The following is a 6,015-nucleotide window of genomic DNA, read 5'->3' on the forward strand; positions in this document are numbered from 1 at the left end:
GTTTAATATAGGCATTGTTGATTGTCTTCATGTCAATGCTTGGGAAACTGTCACTATTGGTGATTATCAACTGCACTATGTTGACAATTTCAATGTCACATATGGCCTTTCCGTTGGCTTCATTTTCAGACGAACAAGTGTTTGTACTCTGGAAAGATTCAATGTGTCTGGTTTCCTTTCTTAAACAGGTCAAATGGTATTTACAATTTTGGGCAAATGCATCCATGGCATCAGAAAGGAGTGCCAATCTTGCGCGGACGTCTTCATTTGTGCTCACATCTTCATTTGTGCTCACGTCTTCATTTGTGCTCACGTCTTCATTTGTGCTCACGTCTTCATTTGTGCTCACGTCTTCATTTGTGCTCACGTCTTCATTTGTGCTCACGTCTTCATTTGTGCTCACGTCTTCATTTGTGCTCACGTCTTCATTTGTGCTCACGTCTTCATTTGTGCTCGGTTCCTTTATCTGTAAGAACTTCCTTCCCATAGGCTCACTGCAAACTTGATGCAGTTTTACCACACTACTGCCCTGACAGAAAACACACAATTCCTGATCAAACGTTTTCCTTGTTTTTGGAGTTGACGGTACAGAACTTGTACTTGGCCTCTCTCTTTTTGTTCATTGTACATTTTAAATCTTCATGACTTCTTTCAGCTTTCTCAAAGTTAGCTTGGTTACAAAGTGATTTGTAGCATTTTATGTGGCAGCGATATTCTGCCCCAGCAACAATGTTCATCTGCTTTACTCTATCATGAATGTTAATGTTTTTACCAAGCCTAGCCCATCTTTCACTGAACAATTTAATATTGTTTAGAGATATTTCACTTGCTATTGAAAATTCATCTTTCCGTTTTTCTGCACAAATGATGCACTGTTCCATATTTCAATTGGTCAGATGTTTGCTTTCATGGTAACAGACAACATGGCCCGGCATCAGCTTGAGCCCTGCAAAACAACAAGAGTTCATAATTAGTATCACTAGGATGAAACAATCCAGAAAACATCATCATATCAGTTGATATGTGTGGTCAATATTATGTTTTTAACATTTTCTGTGATTTTGGCAGCCATTTTGAAAAAGCACCCCCAGGTGGTGAAATATGACACTGAAAATTGAAAGACAAGTTGAAAGTGATTCAGTATGATGTCCTTGAACAAATAAAAGTGAAAAATCAAAGTTGGTAAATTTATTGAAGTACTGATCAGATAGTGACAACTGCTGTCTGACTATTACTGTTACCCAGCATAAAACACAAATCCATTGAGATCCAAATATGGGCAGACTCTCCTTCATGGCTGGAATTCCATCAATGCTCGATAGAGAGAGCATTTCCTGGAACTCCTCAATCGTGATACCAAAGTTGATGGAGATGCCCTAAATTCCACCTCCAAACATCCAGTCCAGACAGCGCTTGGAGAGCTTCCCACCCTGTACAGGGTCAATAACGCAATCAAAAGACTGAAGAGGAACAAGGTAACAGGAGCTGATGGGATTTCTGCAAAGATTTTCAATGAAGGTGGACAGGAGCTTACGCATCAGTTTTATGTTTTCATTTGCAAAGTCTGAGATGCTGAGGAACTCTCGAGTGAACTGAGAGATGTTATATGATAGTAATCATCTTCAAGAAGGGTGACAAAGCTGCTTGCAGAATCTACTGAGGCATATTTCTTTGCTCTGTATGGTCGTGGGAAAAGTCATTGCCAAGATCCTTGCTCGTCGTATATTACCTGTGGTGGAAGATATCCTGCCTGTACCACAGTTAGACTTCAGGCCAAACCATGGAACAGCTGACACAATCTTCACTGCATGAGAGACCCAGGATAAATGTCTCATCTTGAGCAGCACACGCCACTCTACATTTTATTTGACCGAGAAAAGCCTTTTTATTCTGTTCCTTCTTCAACCTTTCAAAGGTCTTTCGTAAAATTGATGTCTGCCAAAAGTTATCACCATATTGCACCTGCTTAATGACTTGTCTGCTATTGTCCTTGTTTACAGTGGTGAAACAACCTTTCAATGTGAAAACAGGTGTTAAGCAAGCTTGTGTAATCGCTTCTACTCTTCTCTGCTCTGTGTGTACATTTCTACTATATTTCTGCTTCTTAAGAACAAGCTTCCTGCTGGTGTGGAAATCATTTGTATAGTCGATGGGCAGCTCATTAATCTCAGTTGGTTGTGATCTAAGAGGATACCACAACTCCCTCAATTGAACTCCAATTTGCAGATGATGTCTCAGTTTCTGCTCACTCAGATAGGGCTGGCAGGATATAGGTGCGCACACTTGCCTCTGAGCCATCGGGCCTGGGTTTGTATCTCGGCCCAGCTACAAACTGTCATTCTCAAGTCTTGCAGGCAGGGCGAAGCATCAATGTGTGTGCTTTCTCTTGGATGTATGTCAAACGGCCACCTGACTGCCAGCATTAGTTGGTGGGTGTGAAAGATCACATGGTGTCCTTTGCAAGGAGTATGTGAGCTGTCACCAGAACCATGAACTAATTCCAAATTCCTGCATTAACCTACAGACAGCATTGCATCAGTGGCACAACCAAAGTCCCACCCATCAACTTAGCCAGTGGTGGTATTCACAGCCAAGTGTGGCAAACAAAAGAAGAAGGAGAAGAACTCAGAAGATCTCCAAACCATTGTTAATGACTTAACTGAAGCTTTTAGAAAACTAAGCCTCTCTCTAAACATAAAGACGACCCAGATCATCCATAAGCCCACAACAAATGTGCAAGAACAAGCCCTACAGATCTGAATTGATGGACAAACCCTTGAGAATGTTGATCACTTTCCACATCTTGGCAGCATTATCTCATCCACAGCTGATATTTATGAGGTGATCCAGTATTGCCTTCAGTGTGCTCGTGTAGCCTTTGGTCACCTCAGTAGGAAAGTCTTTGAAAACGATTACATGATTAGCTCCTTGTTTATAGTGCCATTGTCATCCCACCGTTGTGTGGAGCAGATGCATTATAACAGTACCAACAATGCAGCCTGTAAAAAATATTGAGAATCAAGGAGGATTGATGCTCCAACAACAGCATATTGGCAGAAGTCAACACAACCAGCAATGAAGCCATATAGTCATCTGCCATCAACTTCAATGGGCTGTACATCTTGTTTGTCTGCCTGACTCATGTCTTCCAGAGCAGATTATCTTCTCCCAGTTCAGAGAATGGCAATGGACAACAGGCAGGCAGAAAAAACTGTTTAAAAACATCCTTAAAACCACCATGAAGAAATGTAATATCAATTCAAACACCTGGGAAACAGCTGCCCATACTCACCCCAAGTGGAAGCTTAAAGTCTGAGAAGTTTGCCAAAACTTTGAAGAAACCAGAGGTCAGCCAGAGGAGGAGAAAGGAGAGAGCAAAATAACATTTCAACAACACTGATCCTCTACTTTCATCTGGAAACAGTTGTCCCCAGTGCGACAAAACTTATTTGTTGAAGAATGGTCTCTTCAGCAGCCCCCTACAAACCCATAGGGCAGAAGAGCAGAACACATCTTACTCACGTGTAATGGATAGATAATGATGACGATGATGATGCAATAATTTTTCATTTCCAAATATATTACAAAATACTTTGCCAAAGTGTCCTTTTCAAATAAGTAAAAATGTAAAATATACATGCATATACATTGTGTTACATGAAAGGAAATGGGGGGGGGAGGGGTATCCATACATGTGTGCTCATAATAGCATACAAGATCATTTGGCCATTTGTGGAGGACCTCAAGCATAGAAGATCTGCATTGGCAGGACCCCCTGACATGATAATGTGGAAATATATTGTAATATATAATGCAATATGATACCTACCCTCATGGGCAGGTTTCAAACTGCATGGACTTCCTCATCCCAACCAACAGGTTTGTGCCACACCAGCCCTGTGCTGCACCAGGCCTGCACCACACTAGCCCGATGCCGCACCAACACTATTCCACATTTGTCATCTCTGTACATAACTTTGCATTCCCATCATCCCTATCTATGACTGTCAACCTCCAGATCCGTGCCATTATTTATTGATTGTCCTGTCTACCCTTATCTCTGTATTCAAATTGCAAACAAGAAAAAGAGCAATCAGAGATTGCAGACCCTCACCAGGACTTCTTTTGAGTGGTGAATTTTTATAGGTTTTAGGGTAAATCCAATATGGCTGCCAAAACCATGTGACCAATGATATCATATGTATGAAACTTTTGTCCTCATGGACAGACAGTCATATGTGTGTAAAGTTTCGCCTCAATTTGTTCAGCCACTTCAGAGAAGATTTTTGAAGGTTTTTTTTTTAAACAATATGGCTGCCGAATCACGTGATCGATGACATCATCAATTTTTTTTCTGTGAACCATTTTATCCTGAGATGACCCTCAAAAATTTTCATACTGATCGGATGTGGTGTTCTATATATGCAATTATGGCGTCATAATGAAGGCAACTTTGACATCATTAACAAAATCAAACTCATTCCCCATGAGGAGTATTTACTTTGTGCCAAGTTTCAATTTTTTTCTCGGTGTGATTTCAGAGATACAGAGGTCCAAAGTTTTTACGTTTTTCCAATGAGGCTGCCACACCACATGATCAATGATGTCGTAATTATCAGTAAAATATTCTACCTGAGTAGTCACACCAATGGTGAAAATTTTGTCTCAATCCGACAAGCGGTTGCGGAGAAAAAGCACGAAAGTTCAGTGTGTTCTATGATTGTGGAAATTATACCCAGGTACATATATATATATATATATATATATATATATATATATATATATATATATATATATATATATATATATATATATATATATATATATATATTCAGCGGTGGCGGGATTCACACCCGACTCTTGACCTCAGTGTTAAGGAATCGGACGAGTGATGTCAATCACACCCTATTCTTGACAGCCAAATGTTGAAGATTCGGCGTCACTTAACAGCACTGCCGTCTCCGGGGTTATAATTCCGGCTTGCTCGGCACAATTCTCGGGTTATGCACCTCAGATCACGATACCAAGATACACCTGTGCCTTGCCAGCTGGGCGAATAGACCCCGGTTACAGACTGGTTTCTCAGAGACCGAGCTGAGTCGACCAGTCCGTAACCATTTAGGTTTTATATCCAAATCGAGCGGATCGTTCCTCGGCACGGCACGAATACATTCAAGGGGGCAAATCTCGTATAACTCAGCCAGATTTATTGGGGACACATCGGGGAACACAACACAAGCAAAGCATTCACGACAATATTATAATTAATCTATGACCCGTTCTTAAGGCGCTGTCACACCTTGACATTTTAGCCAGCAATGGCAACGTATAAAAATGTATGTAAAACGTTGGCGTACGCTGAAGTTTTGAGGTTTTTTTTTTAAGTTTTGGTCATATTCATAACGTGTTGGTCGTATGCATAACATATTAGTAATGGGCACAGAACTTTTCGTTGTCTTATAGATAACTTATACCAACGAATGCTTAGCCTGTTGTCAGCGTTCACAACCTATGCCCAACGATAGTTTAACTTAGGCATAGCGTGCTGCACGTATCGCCGACGAACTCGTGGCGTAGCCTGCTAAAAAGCTGCCGGACGCCGATTTAAATAATAACCGCCTGAAAATTGGAAGTGTCAACATCTCAGTCACACCTTGACAATTTAGCCAGCATATGCCGACCTATGAAAAATGTGTCTAAAACGCTGGCACACGTCGAATATGGTATGGGTACGTTGTGTATACGTTAGGAGCATGCTGAAAACAATGAAGTACGCTGTCATATTCCGTGATACGTCTAGTACGTCGTGAAATTTCAAGCATGCTGAAAATTTTACGACGTACTCGACGTATGGCTCACACGTTCCGCATACGCTAGCACAAGTTCTCGGCACGCTCCGCGATCGTTGTCACACGTCAGACACACGTTACTTGTAAGTTACTCATAAGTCGAAACGCGTCAAGGTAATTTTTAGCATACCGGAAACTTAATTTTTAACCTATGAGTAACGTGCTT

This window comes from Eptatretus burgeri, chromosome 4 (genome assembly GCF_056783735.1).
Source record: "Eptatretus burgeri isolate ZD-2024b chromosome 4, Ebu_testis_v1, whole genome shotgun sequence".
In the NCBI taxonomy this organism is placed as follows: domain Eukaryota; kingdom Metazoa; phylum Chordata; class Myxini; order Myxiniformes; family Myxinidae; genus Eptatretus; species Eptatretus burgeri.